Here is a 22,172-nt window from a genome sequence, read left to right on the forward strand (position 1 = left end):
TTGGCTGAACCAAGTCTATCCACCAACTCATCTGTTCTTGGCAAAGGGTGGGCATCAGTCTTGGTGACTGCATTAAGAGCTCTATAGTCCACACAGAATCTAAGTTCTTTAGATCCTGCCTTTGGTACTAACACAACTGGGCTATACCATGGACTATTACCCCGAGATCAAGCATCTTGCTGACCTCACCTTTGATGTAGGTTCTTACACTTTCTGACATTCTGTATCCTCTGCTTTTGACTGACAGACAGTCACCAGTGAGTATGTCATTCTGGCCCCAAGGGGTCAAGCCTGGTGAAAGTGAGAACAGAGAGGCAAACTGATTCAACATAGATTTGCACTCTTCTTGTTGCTCAGGTGTCAGATTTGAAGAGAGATTTACTCCTTTCATTTCTTCGTCTAAAGGTAAGCCTCTGAGGAGATCCGGAAGAGCTTCACTCTCTTCTTCTTCCTCTGATGATGCTAGAAGCAATGCTCCTACATCAGGTCTCGAGACATACGCTTTGAGTCTGTTGGTGTGGAAGATAGTCAGAGCCTCCTTGGGATTGCCCAAGTCGACCAGATAGTTGACCTCTCCAAGTTTACCCACAACTCTGAAGGGTCCCATCCATTTGTCTTGCAAGGCCCTCTGCCTTGTTGGGATCATAACGAGAACTAGCTGGTCTTGCGTGAACTCAACCATGTTAGCCTTTTGATCATGCCAGTGCTTGACCAATGCTTGTACAGCTTTCAAATTATCACTTGCTTCCGCCGTCATGTGTGACATTCTCCTCCGGAGACCTATCACGTAGTCAGTCACTCTGACTGGCTTGGGGGAAGGAGCACTCTCCAACCCCTCCTTAATCAGGGCCAATGGACCTCTGACGGGATGACCATAGAGAAGCTCAAAGGGAGAATAACCCACTCCCTCCTGAGGGACTTCTCTATAAGCAAAGAGAAGGCATGGCAGTAGAAGGTCCCACTTCCATTTAAGGGGTTCCTCTAAAGCACCTATCATGCTCTTCATGGTTCGGTTGAACCTTTCTACCAACACATTGGTTTGTGGGTGGTAAGCTGTTGAGAACTTGTAAGTAACCCCACAGGTTTTCCAGATGGCTTTCATGTAGTGGGACATAAAGTTTGACCGCCTGTCAGAGATTACTTCCTTAGGAAACCCGACCCTGGTAAAAATACCAAGGAGGGCCTTAGCCACAGCCAGAGCTGTAAAAGTCCTCATAGGAATTGCCTCAGGATACCTAGTAGCATGGTCTACTGCAACAAGTATAAACCTGTTGCCTGGGAGGTTGGAGGATCAAGGGGACCAACAATGTCAATCCCTACTCTCTCAAATGGGACTCCCACAACTGGGAGAGGAACTAAATGTGCCACATTCTTGGAGCCAACCTTACCAGAGGTCTGGCAGGTGTGGCAGCTCCTGCAGTGTTTTTCTACTTTGGCCCCCATCTTTGGCCAATAAAAGTAGAGAGAGAGCCTTTCCTTAGTCTTCTTGAAACTCAAGTGACCAGCCAAAGGAATCTCGTGGGCTAACTGCAAGAACTGTTGTCTGTTCTCTTGGGGTACTACAAGTCGTTTGTAGTCTCCAGGTTCAGACTCGGTCGGTTCACTGTAGAAGAGGCCATCTTCCCAGTGCAACCTGTATTTCCCAGGCTCTTGCCCTTCAACCTGAGCTTCTGCCTGGTGGCGAAGACCTTCCAGAGTTGGACATTCTCTCTGTCCCTTACTGAAGTCTGCCCTGTTGGGTCCACCTTCTGCCAGTAAAGACTGCAGCTCAGGATGGTCAACAGGATCCAGATCTCCAATGAGTTCCTGGCCTTCCATTAGCTTTTCTTCAGAGTCTAATTCTACCACACAGGGTTGTACCACCCTCTCAGCCTCAGCTGGAGGGGGAGTTACTGGTGTAACTTTGGACAACCGAGGGGAAGTCCTTGGCTGCACTGAAGTGCTGGCTGCTGGTTTCGGTATAGAAGTTTTAGGTTTCCCTTTCGCTTCTGATTTCTTTGAGACAGCAGCTGACAAATCCAGAGGAGCAGGAGTGATATCCTTCTTCATCATCTCCTCGGGAGTACCTCTCATGGTTCTCTCCCTTGCAGGTCTGGTTAGCTCCTGTAACTGTTTACTAGGAGGTCTGGGGGTATGAGATACAACTCCGAGAGTTTTTAAATCGTTACCCAACAGAACTCGTCCTGGTACCTCACTTTGTATGCTGACAGGTATCTTCACAGTCATGTCATTACACTGGATGAGAACTGGTAATTGGGGAAACATCTGCACAGGCCCTCCAGCTAACTTGGTGAGGTGTTTGGGTGCCTTAGCAACATCCTCAGCCTGAAAAAAAGATTTATCCACCACAGTTATGCTGGCTCCAGTGTCCCTAATGGCAGGAGTTTCCTGGCCATTCACCTGGACACTGTCCTTATAATACTCTTTAGTATTACCTGGGATAGAATTATAGACATCTAAATTCTGTTGTTCCCACAAACCCAGAGACACTAAAGAAACACCGGCTGAGACTCCAATGGTTTCATCAGCCAGCAGTAGAAAGTTTCCACTTGCCATTTGGACTTCCTCCTCTGGAGCGAAGGCTAAGGAGACAAGCTGGACCCCTGAATGTTTACCCTTGCATCTGGGATCTCCTTTCACATGGTCAGTAGAGCCACAAACAAAGCATTTCCCGAATGCTTTCTGGAATGGTGGCTTGTTCTGGCCTCCCTCTGGTTTGGCAACAGAAGGTACACTATTCTGCTGTGGTTTTCCTTGTGGCTTACCCTTATGGTTTTGTTTGGGGCCCTCTTTGGAATTTGAGTTATTAGAATTCTCTTTTGAGTCTTTTTTAGGCTGTTTTCCCTCATCCTTTTTCTGAGTTGCCCCGGAATCCTTATGAGTAGCCCTGTTGGCAACCCACAAGTCAGCAGCTTTAGCTAGCTTCCTGGAATCCAATTCCTTCGAATCAGCCAAGTGCTGTCTGAGCTCAGGAGAACAGGCATCATAAACAGACTACAACATAAAAAGATTCTTCATACCCTCATAAGTGTTCACCTTGTAACCCTTAATCCATCCCTCTACGTTTTTCAACCCTTCACTCACCCAGGTAGCCCAAGGGGTACCATCATGCTTTTTGATGGATCTAAACCTCTTAAGATACTGGGAAGGGGTCTTCCCAAATCTAGCTATCAAAGCTAGTTTCACACTTTCATACTCTTTCCTATCCTCCTCCCCCAACTCCATTACCACATCAGTTGCAACAGGGGGGAGCCTAGAGAACAACCAGGTAAGTAGCTCATTACCTGTGGTGTTCTGGAGCCCATGATTGTACTCAAATAAACTCAGCCAATCCAACACATCCAACTTTGGTTCATACATACCAATTAATTCCTTAGGCATCCGGGGTCTTTTGGGACTGGAACTTCTAGAGGAGCCAGAGACAGAAGCAGTTTCGACAGACAACTTTTTCATTTCTAACTCATGCTTGAACTCCATTTCTCTGAGCCTAAGAATGTGTTGCCTTTCTTGGTGTTTCTGTTCAGTTTGAGCAGTAATCCTTCTGAATTCCTAGTCTATTTTCATTTTTTCTAGTTCAAGGACTTGAGGACTTAGTGTGGGACCTGCTATAGGCCCAGTAGGTACAGCTGGTAGGGCAGACAGAGGAGCAGGGGAGACAGTTTCATTAGCCTCTCCTTCCTCTTCAGCCTCTTCATCACTATCATCAGAACTTTGATTTAGACCAACACCATTACTGTTATCTACATTTGCTGGAGAAGTTGGTTCCTCTGAACCAGTACCCAGACTTTGGTTTTCCAGCAATCTCGCTATCAGTTCTATTTTCTTGCCTTTTACAGAAAGATTCTCTTGTCTACAGAGAGCTCTCAAACTCTCAGTATTTTTTCCTGGCAAGGACTCCTCACTGTAAACTTCCATAGTAGACATGTTTTTAGAAAGTTGCTTTTTAGTGCTAAGCTCTGTGGTTAGTTATCCTAAAGTGTTGAAAAGCACTTTAAACTGTATACTCGATACGAAGCCCACCGCTGTACACCAGTGTTAGGCAGAAACCTGTGCAGTTCCCTCTGGGACCACTGCAAAAAGTTTAAGTCTACAGGAGTTAGCAGTAAAACCAATTGGTAGCAGTCTGTACCAACCAGATTTACCTGGTAGCCGTGGCTGAGCAGTCAGACTTCTCTCAAGACCAGTTAGGCCGTATTTGGAGTATACAGGATAGGACAATTTACACAGTAGAACAAGCAGACACTGATCAGAGCTTGGGTGTAAAGATATATGATTATTTATTTAAAAACACATCTATGGAAAACACACTGGCACTAATATGGCAAACAACTTCAATCACAGTTACTATAAGTATATATCAATCCATAACAATATTTCGACAAGTCTAGGTTCAACGGCACCACTTATTTGCAGACAGAGGTGAATGCTTTAACCTAGATGGCACTCTAGTATTCGTTAGAAAGGGAGAGAAAAAGGCAGGGTATGAAACCAACTCAGTACCAAAACTTTTACGAAACAAATGCAAGGAGAACAAGGCAGGGTCTACTGTAAATCACAAAGTTCAGAAGCCAGGCCCACTCGGAGAGAGGCAAGGCTGTATGTCCCAAAAGTATCACAGTGGAAATGCACTTCAAGTCTTTGTAGCAAAATGTCACAGAAAGGTTGGACCAGTTTAGAACAAACGTTTAAGAAGGTCTGGAGGCGACCCAATGGAAAGGTAAGGATTTAAGACACCTCACGCTAACCGTTTCAAGGGAAGCAAGGCGGACACAGTACCTTGCAAGTGAAGAGACAGCTCCGGCGGGGGCAGTTGTTCCTGGTGGTGGATGCAAGTCGGGGCTTTGCCAGAAGATGAGAGGATCCCGTCGTCGAGGAAAACTTGAAGATCGTTGCACCACCAGGGAAGAGACCGGCCGCGGAGTGCTCCGTCACAAGGCACCACCTTTTGGTCGCGGTACAGTGGTTAGTGGCTATCCAGTTGCCGGGGTGCTCAGCATGGGCAATTCGACCACTAGACGTCCTGGAAGCGATGAAAAAGCAAGGGACTGGTTGTTCCCACCAGTCAGGGGAAGAAGACTCTCCAGCAGGGAGATCTCCTCTGTCGTTGGGAAGTGGTGAGTCGGTTCAGCAGGGCTCCACCGGAGGTGTCATCGTTGCAGGTCAGCTCAGCTTTACCCTCGTCGGATTCTTAGGTCCAGTCCCAAAAGCCCTGCTTTTATGCAGAAAACCCCCATTCATTCAGCCTAGCTGTCAATCAAACATGTTAAGTGGTGAGCGGGGTGGCTCACCACTTGGGCCAATCACACCAGAGTTCGACTTGAGTTGGCAAGGCAACTCAGTCCAGGGTGCCTAAACCACCTCCCACACCCCCTGTGGTACCCAGACAGAATGGCACCACTCTGGAGGGCTTCTGTGCAGAAGCCCGCCAAAAGTGGAACAAAGGGCTCAACCTTTGGTTCGGATTTACAGAGGCGAACACATACGCCATTTTAAAAACCGAGTTCTGGCAGAAAATACCAACCGGTGGATTTATTTAAGACAAATAAACCGGCGGTATTTTAGAGACTAATGTGAAAAAGTATTAGCCTCCAACAATGGGAAGAATCCCATAGGAATATATTCGCGGTCAAATATAAAAAGTAGTATCCACTGCCACCAGCCAAAACTCGACGAAGGGGACGGGACAGTGCCCCCTCGAACAACAGACCCAGGGCTAGTCGAATTACCCCTACCAGTATGTCCACAATAGGACGGTTTTTACTAGTTCTGTTAGTAAATTTAGGTCTAGTAAAGCCAATGGTGACTTTACATGCCCTGGGAGACAGTAGTCATTCCCATGGTATGGAGTCTATGGTGGGGATCCTCTAGGACACCCCAGGGTTACGGCACGGAGGGTGCGGTGTAACACACATAGCGAAACACATGAGGCCCTATGGAGTAAAAGACCCCATAGCCCATAGAACACATTGACATTCAAAGAAATCAACCACATTCATGTCCAAGAGTGGGAGGAAAAGAGTCTCACTCTTGGCAGGATGCAAAAAAACAAACTCCAGAAATCCAGCAAAGCTGCTGGGGGACTCACTAGGTTAGGAAATTCAGCCTAAACAGACAATTCTCCCTTACATTTTAAGATGTTATGAAATCCACATGAATTCCAAGACACCGCATTGAGCCTCAGTTGTGTCTTACTCTATGTATTGCTAGGCCCTGGTTTATCCGCAAACAATGTTTTTAATAACGGGGTTCCAACCATGCTCGATTGTTATTATTTCGAGCAATATCAAAAGTTTGGGAAATACATAGCTTTTTACCTTGGGAGTTCCCAGTCTCCCTATTTTCGTGATCAGTTTGTTTAATAACTTTGTACTGTAGAAATTCTTCAGCTACCTTTTCCTGCTTCTCTTTAATAGAAGTGTCAAAAGTGATGAAGCAAAACTGTCTCACTGTTTGTGAATCTGTGGCTGAGAAGCTCCTGAATGCCCTACGCATGGTTGGTAATGAAGGGCATCTGTTTGACCAGCTGTTAATCATGCATCCATTTGAAGCCAAACGAAGCCAAAGTGCTGCGTGGAGTCCTTCTCTCACCTTTCATTGTAAGTGCTTTGGTTCTAGGGAGACCGCCTGCCTTGCAGACATCCAGTCATAATGACAGTCCACTTCTGCACCCAACCCTCCCGTTAATGGCCACTCGGGTACTGTAAGTAGGTGCTGCCTCGCTGGAGCTGGCCTCCCGGGCAATACCCAGCTCAAGGAAATGGAGGGTAACGGGAGACTTCTTATGTTTGACCGTTTGCCCAGTAGGACAGCATTGCAGATTCTGGGGGCCTTCCATGGCTGGAGCAGTATAGATAAGATGGTCTTTGCCCCCAGCATTCAGATGTTTACATGTAGCACCTCCATGGCAAATGTGCACTGACGGACACCTACGACTTCTTTACGTATAGAATTGATATGTCATTCCCTGCTGACTTTTTGTGTTTATATTTGCCAAAATAAAACGAATTCAGTCTGTCCAAAATTATTTTCTTCAGTAATAAGCGGGAGCTTGCAGTAGCTGGAAAAAACATTTTCATGTGATATTTTTACAGGTCCACTCTAACGCAGCTATGCAATAAACATATAGAATAAAGTACGCCCTATTGTAGACTCTGAGGATATCCCCGTTCACGGAATAGTCCTGCGACCATATAGAGGAACAAGACAAAAGGCTGAGTTCCTGCAGGTCAAAGAATCCGAGCTGACCTGCAAAATCCCTTTGATGCACAGCATCGGATAGTGTATTCCCTTTAATACATGGTGACGCCATCATCTCCTCTAATACTTGCGGGGTACATTTCCGGGTGAAGTGGATTTTAAAAAGCAGTGGAAAACACTCATTCTGCGCCTTTTTCTGATCCATATTGTCCTTCCTTTGTCAAGGGGATTTGGAGAATGGGGCGAACATAACATGTCCACCTCCTTTTCACCCTCTGCTGGCGAAATGTGGTTGCCTGCATGGCAGGGATGCAACGGGTTCCAGTGCAATCCATCTAAAATGGCTGCTGAGTACAAGCAGGTGGATTCCATAGTAACCCATTGTAAAAACCTCCAGCAAACGCAGTGTTGTATCCGCCCTGCGTCCCGCAACGCGGTGACGCAGGGTGTCCTAATAAAAGCCCCGCCCCCGCGAGAGGGAGGCAGTTCCGGGCGAAGCACTGATGATGTGTGGCGTGTCTCATTTCGCTCCTGCCGGAGCTGCGCCACTGCAGCCTACACACACAGCCTTCAACGTTCTATCTCCCCATGCGCCTAACAATGGCGATGAGGAGAACGGAGCCCTGCACACGCGGTCGGCGCTCTGCCAGCTGGTTGTGATAAACAGCGACGCGCAACATTTTTGGACACACGGTGGGGGGGCATATTGACTCCCCCACCCAAAAAAAAAGAAAAAAAATGTTTTTCTCTTCTTCTCTCATCTTGCCCTGCCCATCGAGCTGACTCTTTCACATGGGCCACAGCTGCTGATTGGAGGGGACACATCCCCAACGAAGGGCCACAGGCAAGTGCAACATCCTCCAACTGCCTTCCAGAGGTCAGAGACACTACGGCGCACCGCAGCAAGACATCTCGCTCGCTCCAGACACAAGTAATCACGGCATCTGCACGTGGTGGACACCTGGTTCGACGCTGCTAGCCCGTATACCACTGCTTGGGAGTGCCAACTTCAGAAAGACACAGACGTTTGGGATACGCATCAAGGTGAGGCACACGGACCCTATCAAGACACAGTGAGGTTTTGCTATGGCGACCGGCACGTCCACCCCCAGGCCCGGTATGCCTTCTAGACTCGCAGCAAATCTGTCAATGTCGTCACCACAAGCTCGCCCACAAGGGAGCACCTCTGCATTGATTCAGCCGTTTGACCCATTTACGGATCCATCATCAGTGGGCCCTCGGTGGCAGCTATGGATCCAAACATTTGAAATGGCAATGGAATGCAAGGACATAACGAGCGCCAGGAAAATGAGATCGCACTTGTTTCTAAATGTGGGGGACGAGGTACTACGTATTTTTAACTCGCTAACCATTGATGATGGCCTGGACATTTACCAGCAAGCGAGAGATGCTTTGACGGCTCCTTTTCTCCCACTACTCTACCCGGATTAAGAAACCTTCATATTCTGCACCACAATTCAGGCAGAAGAGGAGACCTTGGATGCCTACCACACCCGACTCAGGAAGCTGGCAATATTGTGTGAGTTCATGGATGTCGAGAAAGAAATCCGGAGACAGCTCATCAACGGCATCCAATCAGAGAAAGTGAGAAGGATGGTGTTGAGCGTGAAGGGCATCTCTCTAACACGCATCCTGGAACTGGGTCGTCAAAGAGAGCTGGCGCATGCTAGGGCCGCCAACATGGGCGCGACTCTTCAAAAATTACAGCCTTCCCTCACGTCAGCCATGGTGGCCCATGTCGCCAACAGACAGTCCACAAGGGATGAGGCTGGCAGCAACTATGCACAAGCCAGATGGCAGCCACGGATCCCAGGACCCACGGAGTGCAGATGGTGTGGTGGACCACGACATGGACGGCGGAACTGCCCGGCGCAAGGGACGACATGCGTGGCATGTGGCAGAAAGGACCACTATGCTAAAGTGTGCCGATCATCGGGCACCCCACTGCCGCCGCCATAAAATCCCCAAGAGAAGAGTGGGACCAAGAAAAAGAAGCAAGCGAGTGCACAGCGAGTCGAAACGGCAAATTCTTCGACTGAGGAAGAAGGGGATGACGTCACAGGGACCCAACAAGAACCTGGCAACCTCAGCCATGGCGACAACAGGTTACCGTCGAAAATCTACGTGGTAGATGCGGGAATTGGATGCCTTCTGAGTGGTGAAGCAGCGGAAGACCTAGGCTTAGTAAAGTTCATCTGTCAAGTCAAGGAAACACAAGAGGTTGAGAAGATCCTGGCACAGTATCCCAACCTGCAAAAAGGGATAGGGTGTTTGAAAGGAAAGACAATCAAGCTCCACATTGACGAGTCGGTCCAGCCAAAGGCTGTGAGACACAGGAGGTCCCCATTCCACATGCAGGAACAAGTGGAGAAAGAACTTAAAGCATTGGAAGAAGCCGGCATAATAGAAGAGGTAACGAGGTCGATACCATGGGTCTCCCCCATGGTGGTCACAAAAAAACCCAAACAGCTGAGAAAAGTCTGTATCTGTATAGACATGCACCTACCGAACACTGCCATCAAGCGGGAGCGCCACATCATCCCTACCCTTGACGAAATAGTGGCTGATCTCACGGGGTCAACATTTTTCTCCAAGGTTGATTTGAAAGCAGGATACCACCAGGATACCACCAGCTAAAGCTGCATAGGGATTCCCGATATGTAACCACTTTTTCGACACACATGGGTTTGCGAAGATATAAGCGCTTAAGCTTTGGGATCTCTTCGGCTGCTGAAGTTTTTCAACAGACAATTCAGGAAGTCATCCGGGGCATACCAGGTGTCCTAAATGTGAGTGACGATATCCTGATCCATGCTCAGGACAGGGGAGAACACTTGAAAAGCCCCGCCCCCGCGAGCGGGAGGCAGTTCCGGGCGAAGCACTGATGATGTGTGGCATGTCTCATTTCGCTCCTGCCAGAGCTGCGCCACTGCGGCCCACACACACGGCCTTCAATGTTCTATCTCCCCACACGCCTCCGCGTGGAGATAGAACATAACACGCAGTGGGAAACTCAAGAGTACACGGCATGGCCCCTTTGTTTTTCTCTTCGCTTTTTACGGTATGTGGTGAAAAAGGCAACCCTATGGAGGCAGTCCCCTCTGTGCAATGTACTATTTAATGCAACTTGACCACCCTGGTCTCTTTGTTGGTCTGTGGCAAGAAGCGTTCCAGTCGTTGAGTTGCATGTATGTAGATTCTGATGAGCTCAAAACATGCAACAATGTACATCTTGTAACACGTTTCAAATAAAATATTTCATGTCATTCAATAAAAAAAAAAAACAATTTAAAAGCCGGATTTATGGTTTTCAGTAAACCTAGATCCCGTCTCATCTGTGGAGAAGGCCAGCAAGAAACTAAATAGATGTAATACCATATATGTCTCCACACCAATGAATGTGAGTTGACGAAAGTGTACGTTAAAAAGAATGGAATCTTCAAAGTTTGCCATGGCTTTATTATGGTGTTTTAGTGGCAGTAGGAATTCTGCTGAGAGAAGCCTTTCACAGAGTGTGTCGGCTCTGGCAGCAGCCATTTAGATGTCAACGCTGATGTCCTTAAAGAATACTGTATGCATATAGTGTTCTACAAATGTTGGCCGCTTCCATGTATTATAATAAAATTACATCACTACTCGTATAACGTTATAGATTCATTAAGTCACAATGCTGCTGTAAGCACCTTATTTAAAAGCCAGCTTTCCGCAGCAGAGTTACAATTGCCAGTAAAACACATAATTACAGAAATTATTAGTTTTTCAAATCTCTGTCATATGAACTCATTATCTTTGTCAAATCACAGTAATTACTTTATAAGTAATCAGACATGTATGGTAATACATTTGCAAGACATACAAGTTTGCTTTTTCCAACTAAGGGGCTGATTATGGAATTATGTGCGCCGAAAAACGGGCTTTGTGCGCCATTCTGCCCGTAAATCCCTGTTTCACAAATGGGGATTTGCGAGCAGAATGGCACAAAAATCATCCTGTTTTTCGGTGCACATAATTCCATGAATCAGCCCCTAAATATATTCAACATTTTTCCACTATAACAAAATAGTAATTTTTTGCATGAGAGCAAGCAAGAGATCAAGTATTACAGTGAATGACAATGTAACTGCATATTATAATAAGTAAAGCACCCTTTGCTGTACATCATATGGTTATTATAAAAAGGCTCAGAATTGATTTGACCTGAACTCGGCCTTCATCCCTATTCCTCTAGTTAGTCACAGAGCTCCTCAGTGACTTCCAACATCCTTATAATCAGTGGTTGAAGTGAGCGGGAACGTTCAGCAGTGGAGTTCCACTACTTTTATTTTTTGCTGATAACCGTTCCACTACTTTTTAAAACCATTTCCTCAGTTCCGGAACTGTTCTTTGTGAAGTTTAAGCACACCTCTCAACTTCACCACCCAATAGCAGTTACAGCTAAACTGAAAGCTGTTTCAACTCAATTGGCTGTCACCAGCATGGCTGCAACCCTTGAAAAATGTGTTGCATATTGCTCCCCTCCTGCCTACCCTGTCCCCCACCGGGGTCACATTTCCACTACTGTTTTGGTTCACTTATACCACTGCTTATATTGAACAGTAGATGGTATTTCATGGCATATGTTACAGGTCAACAGTAACTCAATTAGAACATTACATCACATCGTTCATACGGTTACAGTTGATTCATGACGTCACAATGCCCGATGCTAAAGCATGCCCTCTGTGTGAAAGGCAGCTCTCTGAGCAGAATTCCAACTGCCACTAAAACACACAATCACAGCAATGGTTAGCTTTTCTGATTCCTCTCATGTGCACTCATCTTTGTTACGGTGCAGGTATTAGTTATGGTCATACCGTTATTTAACATATAGTAATATATGTATTTTAATGTCATTGTCGTGCTGGTATTTCTCATATAAGAGCAGACATGTAGCTGTATGTTACCACTTATTCTAAACCACAGACCTAGTCATTAAATGCAGTTTTATTAAACTGCATGCGTTGTTTGTGTGCAACACATCACAAGCTGCACAGTAGTGTGTGTTCTCCAGCCAAACAGATTGCACTTTTATTCATATTAAAATAACTGGTAAACCTTTTGCATCAGAGCAAGCAGGAGATCAAAATGACAAAGAGCTGATGGTGAGACAGGTATTATAATTATTGCAAGCAATACAAAACACCCTGGTGTATGTTGTAAGGATGTTGAAAGTTAACTCATAGGTGAGGTTATACATGTCTGTATAAATAAACGCTCCCTGCGTTCTCATTCCTATTTGGCCTCAGAACTCCTTAGCAACTTACATTAACCGTATGACATACAGGAGGGGTACCCTATCTCATATATTACAGAACATTGCATCACTGTTTTTATGCCATTTGAGTTGTGACATCACGATGCCAGCTGCCAAAGCTATCATAGTACAAAAGACTGTTGGGATGGTTCCCTGGTATGCCATTGGTCATCTGGGGGTCCGCCCGACTCTCAAGGGCCCAACACCCTTCACCAGAATAAACAGAGGACACAACCAACGGCAAGTTAGAACTGTGGGTTATTACAAAAAACAACAGGGATCATACAAGACAGTCAAGATTCTCCTGTACTTCTCAACTGGCGGTAACGGGGACGACTCTTGATCACACATACCTTTAATACATTTATGCTGCCACTATGCAAAATATTGTGGCTCATTAAAGACCAGCAGGCTGGTGCCTCCGAGTGGGCACACCACGCCTGGGAAAAGACAGGCCAAGGGTGGCTCCCTCGATAATCAACGTGGTGCCAGCTTCCACTCTGCCACTGTTGTGATGAGGTGCTGGTTGCTAGAGTGTTTAGGTGTGTGATATTTTGATCTTTCCTATATCTTTTATTAAATATTGTGCCCCCTTGTCCCTGTCACTTTTATCTTTCCGGGTGTGTCCGAGGGAAGTAATAGAGGGTACTGGCCCTTGCATGTGGTGGGAATAGTGGTAATACTCTGTGCTGGGAAAGACATCAGTCCTCACTTGTCACGCTGGAGGGTCGTGATATGTTGGTCTGGTTTTGGAGCCCATTGCCTTACCTGTTTACCAGGCCCCTATGAACTCATTGGCCATCCCATAGCCAGACACGAGGCTCTGGACCTCTGTGAAAGCAAAATGACAATATCGAGGCTGAGTACCCCAAAAGGAAATACACCAAACGCGGGTTCAAAAGATACACAGATCTTTATTCTACAACTGAACAGTTTCAAAGGACAAAGCAACAGATCGCTATCAGGCCCTCAGTACAACACAGCGAAAACCAGCCCTCTTCAGTGTGCTCATTGAGTGGGGCTGTACATCAGAATAGTCGCACCTTTTATACACTCCAAAACATGATGTCCAACCCACTTGCAGGTTAATGAATCTTGGATGTAGGGTTCATGCCGAGTTCATTCCTAATTTATGCATCCATACATTTAGGAGTTATCCTTAATCCATTCGATAACAAATTACAATAGCAACAGTGTGTCTTTGTATTTCCTGTTGAGCCTTTGCACACATCTTTATACAATATAGTTAAACAAGTGTTCACATAAAATGCTCAAACAGTATTGTACATGATATATGTTCATGGATTAGTATTGATGTCGCAGGTGATCCTCTATACACAGGTCAACGAAGGACAAGGTCTCAGTACATGACCCTAACTTTTGGCCTGCGGGCAGTTTAGGCATTAACTTGTACACAGAGGTCAGGACGGCCATGTTACATTCAAAACGACATTGTCCACCATCTTAGAACACAGGGTGACTTTAGAATAAGAATCTAAAATGGCGGATGAACCTAAAATGGCGGCTTACACAGATCTAAGGTCAGGACCTTGCAACGCGGATTTCCTCGCAGACCGACTTGGCCTAGGCCAATTTATATATATACACATACGATCAAGAGGGTATAATATGGTTTCCAATTCGACAAACCCTCCTTTTGGCCTATGCCAAGCGCTAAACTACTTCTAATCTCTTTACGAATGACTCCACGTCTCAACGTCCATATATCCTGAATCACCATCGGAAATGTCTATTGCCATTAGATCAGTTACTAAAATTAATTTCAACACATATTCATTAGAGTTCTTGTCTGGGTCGTATACCTTGCATCCTAATGTACCCATTGCATGTGCGCAACATCCCCCTAGCATCAAACATATACCAGGAAGACATTGTATACAACAACAAAGAAACAACAGAATTCCCAAAATGATCAGCAAGACCGAAAGTAACTTCCAACCCCAAGATCATAAGAAGTCCCAGAACCAAGCGCTAAGATCCCAGTTTCCCTCGGGAACATGCACTTCTGAATTTAGGACATGCAGATTCTGTATTGCCTTGAAGATAGTTGGGGAGGAATCTGGCACGAAAACACAGCAAGCGGATCCCACTAATTTACATACCCCTCCACGTTCAGCCAGGATGACATCTAATGCCATCCGGTTCTGAAGGGCTACTAACCTTATTGCTTTCTGTTCTAAAGTTATATCATAGAGTATGTCAGTGGTCCGGTTGATGGTTCTCTCCAGTACTCTCGCTAGTCTCCTGATATCCTCTGAGTTCAGTATTTGTCCACAACGTATTTCAAAGCTTGCTCACCATCGACTGAAATCTTGTACTGTGGAATACGTGGCAGCTTCACTCCATGTTTCAAAACAATTTTAACAGGCTCAATTTGCAAAACACTGACATCATTGTCGTCAATTGCCCACAAACACTCCGGAACATCACTAAATTCCGGTGGCAAAGGTCTGCTCAAGAATTGAGAAACAGAAAGTTGCTGTGGTGAAATCGTCAAACACACTCCATCAGAAGAACAATGAATTACCGCATTTAAAGGAATGGTTCGGTCAAAAAATGTTATTGCCCCTACTGGTCGGCCATGTGTTTTTAAGCCTAAGTCGCTCGATTTTAGAAAAATTTCCTATGGACCTTACCTGAGTTTTCGTCCATGAAACGCACGCGAAAACAGGCATCAGGGAGCTACCATTTTGTGATATTCCTATCATTTCCCCCATCGCCCTGGCCGACCTGCTTTTGCGGCACTAAATCATATCCCCCGCCCCTGAGCCTGACATTATCAAAACATTCATATTCCCCGCCTCTCTCCGTGACGTTTCTGTGCAGCTTAGGCAAATGCGCCCAGTCGTTGTCTTCTACGCGACTTCACACAGAACCCGGAAACCAACACAGATCAACTCACAACACAGCGCGCCACAATTCGGAATATGAAACTGTACTTTAAAATCAAACAGCAACATTTGGTAAAGTACATTTATTTGACATTAAATGTTTACAGATTATTCAGCAATTGCCATATGAACTCCAAATGCCATTTATTTTCTTTTATCTCTATCCGCAAATCCGTAAAAGTTTATCGTGAGTCACGCGCTGTTCCTTTATGGTACACAGGGTGTTGGTTTTCATTAAAAGAAGCACTTTGGTCGCACTTTGAACCGCAAGGCTGTTCCATCAAGTAGGCACTAGGCCAGCGTAAAGGTTGATATGTTGCTTCTAGCCGCTAGTACCGTGTAAGGGCATATGGGCCCTTGGCGATCGTCCCATAAAATCATCAAAATTGTGCAGTTGTTTACATTAAGCTTCAGCTGGCGGTTGAAAAAACCATCTGCCGGTGTCTGAAACTGGTGGCAGTAGCAAAAGGGAAGGATATACCTGTATTGAAAACATAAAATTTATAATTAGTCTCGCCAGCCGATCTTTATTAATATTATTCATTTTATATATTACGGCCGAGCTGAAACTATTTGCTTTCAAGGATAGTGCAATGGAGTATGTTCAGCTCCAAAATCAATGCGAAAAGTAACAAAATAAATTGAGGTTAGTACACAATGAGAAACAACTTTTTGTCTACATGCGTGTGGAATGTGAACCTGCATGCCCATGTACCCGCTACAAGGACGATCCCATAAACGTTTTCCAAGCTCTTCATTCATTCATTGATTCATGCATCCATTCATTAATTCTTCATTCCTATATAAAATCGTCTAAAGAGTTACTTACATTATATTTGCAATTTCCATTGTGTCTCTGCGTAATGCAGTCCGTAAATCCCACTGTGCTCTTGACAATGATTTTTCGTATACTGAACTAACATGAAACTCGGTCTAGTTTCAGAATTTTCTGCCTTATCGTCTCCTACGTTATTGCACCCCCCACCCCCTTCAAATGAAGTTCTTTCGGCATGGTCCCTGTCTCTCAAGCTCAAAAAACAATAGAACCTTATACTGCCAGTGCGAGTTGTGGGACTCTTCAGGGCGCGAGCTGAAAATCAAAGCTGCTGACCTTCACTAGAAATGAGCATACATTCTTTCTTTGCAACATCCCGTAGTAAAGCCATCTGTGAGAACTTGAAGTTTCAAATCCATCTATGTACTGCGCCTCAATGTGCAAATGCGAACTGGCTTCTCTCCCATCTGCAATGGCTCGCTTGGCGCGTTCTAAGGCCCCCAATTTTGTCCTCGTTGTCTGCGAGCTTTGAAGCCCCAAAGAACCATAACTAATGAGACTTTTATTTTTTTTGGGGAAGGTCAGGGAAAGTATAAATACCCGAGGAGTTGAGTTGAAAGTGAGATTTATTGTTTGTTTGTTTTATTATTTGCAATACGCAAGCCTCCCCTCGGTTAACATTGCGCAGCATTTACAAGAGATTGCGAAAATTAGTTACATCAACAAAAATGTATACTTAGACATATAGACAAGGTCAGCAATATGAGGTGGATAGAGAGAGAATTCAAAGATGACACCCAGGTTGTTCGGCACCCAGGATGGTGAAGGTAGGTGTTAGGGTTAGCGTACTTTGTATGCACACTGTACAATAACATTTATTTACAAAAAGACAATCATATTACAATTATTTAAACCAGGATTTGTACTTCACAACCAGCTCTCCTTTGGGTGGACATGGCACAGTGGCAATGTTGGGTGGCAATGGATCAGTGCTCTGCACAGAAACGTTCAAAATCCCATATCTGTGCTTCTCTAATGCAACAATAAGGCTTTTGACAAAGTCGAACTCCATTTCCTCATAGACTGGTTTGATCACCCATTGCTTAGTTCTTTTTGAAAAGGCCTTAGTGTAGCGAGGCATCCTTACATTACCCGTAGTCCTAGATTGGTCATGGCCGAGATTCTCGTTATGGGCCAAGACGGCAAGTAGACTCCTATGTCTCATGCCCTGTATGCTGAAATGCAAGCGCTTTGGCCTGTACTTTAGGCACATATTGTGAAACACCTCCAAACCTCCTGTGTGACAGAATTCTGTCAGTCCCCTCAAATCTCTTGATAGAGTTTTAGCGAAAACAATCTTCTCAATGGCTTTGTGTGTCGGTGAAGATGGATTCAACCACTTCTTCTTCCGTGCCTCCACTGGGGACAAAGGGCCATGTTCACATTGGTGGAAATGTAGGTTTTCTGACCAGCGGTGCACGTTGGTACAGTGGTGCATCAGTGACCGCCATTTTTCAAGTAGTGTTTATACATTTGCAGTCTCAAATATAATTGATAGCGAATTGGTCTTTGGTTGACAGTGTTTTTAATTTGATAAAGGTAATTTGGGTGCTGCTTGGTGGTGACTAGTAACACTCAGACTGCCGAGTGTGTCACAATTTATGAAGAACAGAATTTTCAAGTCTCCTTCTAGCGCACCTAAAGTCAACGCTAACTATAGGTTAAATGATGTTCCAAAAATCATGTTTGTTGTATCATGAGGCTTTTTTATTCCAAAAATGATCCTCCAAAAATTGTTCTTAAATAGTAGTGCCCTCTAAACGTGTTTCACCAAATCTTTTGGCTCATCGGAGGGATTTATAACAGAAAATTCAATTCAAATTCATTGATTAGATATAAACATGCCTAATGATTAAATATTTGCATTCATCTAGAGAGCTTGGTCCATGTTTAGATTCCAAATTAGTTTGAAATTGGAGTGGCCTTGGTAACATGTGTGTTTGCGGTTTCCCCTGTGCTGTTTTACCCCAATAGGAGTTTCTTTAAAGTCTTTCGATTGAGACTTGAGAGCTTCTGAAAATCGTCTTCTTTCCTTGTTTCTCAAGTAGTATTTCCACTGACCCTTCAAAAGTTTTGGAGCTCCACCAAAGATGGCTGCTGATAGACTGGGACCACTCTCAAATACTTTCCAAACCTTTTTCATCCCTGCAGCCAAGATTTTCTTATTGATTGATTTAGCAAGATGCCATACGTCAAATTAATGTTTAATATGTGGGAACTGCTCTCTCTTTGTCTTGGCAATTGAAACGTGTCTGTCTGTGGCTATGAGGTCGATGTGCATTCCCCTCGATTGTAGATATTCCACTGATTTTATAAATCCTAGTTTCTCCATGGCCACTGAGGATGTACATTGTGTTACCTGCACGACCACCAAACTCACAATTTTCTTACTATCCATGTCCTGAAAGTGGTAGGTGCAGTACTTGTCAGAAAATCCAGGGCTTTCGCACTGTCCATCGCCGGCTAGCCTGAATCGTTTGCCGTCGAATGTACTTGCTAGAGACAATTGTTCAATTTTCCAAGCATCACTAATGGCCGGAAACAGATAATCATGTTGGTATTTTTAGTACTGCGTTTTTTAAATGAAATGGAGTCCCACAAACTAAAACAAATACTTTAACTTTCTAAAACTGTAACCACTAAAAAGTGATGCAGCTGCACACAGTAGATTTCCTGCTGGCAGTTTCCCCAGCATCAGTTGTGCAGACCATGAGAATGTATGATGTAATCTACAGGCGGCATGTACTGTGACGTTACTGCCTTGTTTTTGACGAGTCACATGAATCAATCGCTTCCCACATACTTTCCCTCTGACGGAATGCCCACATTTCAGCATACTTATAATATCCATCAAACAACTGTCGAATACTATGTATTTGCCCTCTTTCATTAGACTGTCATCCTGCATCAAAGTTGTTTCGGCCTGTGACGTTGAGGACATATCACCACATTTGAAAGAAATATCGCGGCTATCAAGTTCTGATGCGTTGGTGAATGCTGCTGCTAGTTAATTCTCTGTCATTTCAACATCTGCTACCTCAACATTGATGGGAGAGCACAACAATGCCGACAGCTTTTTTGGTGGCAATTTTTTTGGCGGGTGTAGATTGTGTGAATTGATCTGCGACTACTTCAGAGCTATCTTCAATACATCCAGTATCATGTTGTTGCGGTGGTGCGGTCGTACTGTCGCAATGGTCCAATACAACTTTGCCGGATTCTCCGGACACATTCATTTCATGTTCTGGCCATTGGACATGAACATCCCGAGTCTCAACACGCCACGTCTGAATTAATAGTTTCTCCATAGCCTCCATAGTGTAAATGGTCTGGCAAGCAACATCTCTCATTCGCTTCACTGTCTGTGTATGTATAGTTCGTAGACCCACGGGTAACTAGAGGACAAAGGGAAAAGGGATGTTCAGTTTAAACACAAGATAAAGTATAGTACAATTGACTGGAAAAAAAACATAAAATAGTCCCCAGCACAAAAAAATTTCTAAAGTTGTGAACTGTTTGTAACTAAAATTATTTTTGTTTCTTTTCTTTGCAACTTTTTTGACTCGACCTTCAACATCTGCACGCTGTTGCTCCGATTCGTATCCGCATGTCTCCCCTGCCTATTGCGCTGCAACGACTATATTTTCTGTATCCGCATAGACAGCACGGAATGAGGCTCCACCGACTCCCTGAAACATAGTATTTTCATTACTGTTTATCAAAATATTGTTAGCATAAAACATATGTGAGGACGAACACACATGTACATCTCAATAGCCTAGTTCGATGGAGCTGTCAGTATCCATACCTCTGGCTCTGCATGGACTGCCACGAATGATTGTATTGAAGAGGAGGCATCAGCAACTCCCTGAAACACAGTACTTGCGTTAGTATGGTTTTCAATATTGTAAACATAACACACACTTGGGGTCGACAGCACAGGTACATATAAAGAGATAACCACAAATGTTGCATTCTCTAAAAGAATCAAGGAATATTTAAATATGATCAGATTTATTCGACTTATTTCTCCGATTTCTTTACATCTGCATCATCTAAATGGGATCTTGTGATTGTAGTGGAAGCTCGAAACACAGTACTTGCGTTAATAGGGAAGAAAGTATAGCAAATGGAATCACATTATATGATCACGCTCGATGGAGCTGTCAGTATCCATACCTCGTGCTGCTGAAGAATATCTAGGGCTGTTGTCAATGTGGTGCGCACTTCCGAAAGCTGTTGCGCCGATTCGTATCCGCATGGTCCCGCTTCCCCTGGAATTACTTGAATGTCAGGCTCCGCATCAAGTGTGTGGGTTGACGTTTCAACAACTGCCTGAAACATAGTATTTGCATTAGTAAGGATTACAATATTGAAAACACAACACACACTTGGGGTCGACCGCACAGGTACATATCAATGGCTAACCACGAATGAAACATGGTGCAGAACAATCAAACAAGTGTTCCAGTCCTGATGATCACGGTCGATGGAGCTGTCAGTATCCATACCTCGTGCTGCTGAAGAACATCTAGGGCTGTTGTCAATGTGATGGACGCTTCAGCATCTCCCTGAAAGACATTACTTGCATTAGTATGGATAACACTAATTATAACTGAAAACAAACACCAGGGGACGACAACTAAGGTGTATATCAATTAGAAAGCCCTAACCAAACAATTGGTAAAATAATCACACGATACATAAAAACTATTACTTGACATGCATAAAACAAGTCTGTAGTGGAATAGCCAAGTATATTACCTGGTACGCGCTAGAATTGGTTGATAACTGCGAGCACGTCACGGAAGTAGAATGTTCTTGCTTCAGATTCAAGGGATAGTCAAGAAGTTCTAAAGGTAAATTATTGTTTGATAATGAAATGCCAATATTTAAAATTGTCATGTAAGGAGACAGAATACTTGAGTAATGCGCAATATAGCACAGTTCCCTGTGCCCATATATAGATTTCGTTTGTGGGTTATGAAATCTAAAAATAATATATTGATAATTGTCATTATTCAAAAGGCAATACACTCATATCAATGTCGAAAGTATTATAAATTGGAAACAACACCTAAAATATCAATGAATCCATTCGGCTACCTACACACTACCGCAAGGCCTAAAACTAAAAAATGGACACTTGACTCACCAGTGGCGGAATGTGGACGAATAGAGTGGGAATAGCGTTTGCGAGCAATTTTCGTGTCGATCGCCTTTTATTCTTCTTTGTTACCCAAGATGTGGTGTACATGTTCGAGGGAAAGTGCCGGCTGCAGATGCGGTATCGATCACCCCTCTTGTCTTCAAAGACTTGTTGGACTCTACTTTCCAGCTCATCCAGTGGATCTGCAATGTCCGACCCATTCTCTTATTCGATCAACAGTTTTCGGGAATACATGCATTGTAGTGCCTTCAGATTTAGCATGGGTCTTCGAAGGGCAACCGCTAATCGAACAGGCAGGCATTGTTGAAAATTCTGAAAAGTAAATATCAAGATTATTATAAAACCTTGACGAATAAAAATGTCTGTAAATGAATGAGTAAATGAACCATACCATGCTCAATGCAAGGTTTGTTTTGGTCGCAGGAACTATACCAGTTCATCATGTGCGGCTTAGTATTTGCATAAGTTACAGACATTTTTTAAATGATGTGACTAAACTCTGAACATGTGACTTGTCCCTTGGATGTTCTGTCTTGCACGAAAAGGAAACATGCTTACATTATAGACTGGACCCCCGAAGGATGCAATTCGATGACAATTGACACAGATGAAAATAAATAGATCTATTGATAGCATAACAATTGAAACTCAAGTCAATAGCAATGAGACCAATGACCATAGCTCTATTGGGTATTGTAATCGCAAATAGATAGAAATGTAAAAATGACCGAAATATGACTAGGA

This window comes from Ambystoma mexicanum, chromosome 1q (assembly GCF_040938575.1).
Source record: "Ambystoma mexicanum isolate Mex_15411 chromosome 1q, UKY_AmexF1_1, whole genome shotgun sequence".
Classification (NCBI taxonomy): domain Eukaryota; kingdom Metazoa; phylum Chordata; class Amphibia; order Caudata; family Ambystomatidae; genus Ambystoma; species Ambystoma mexicanum.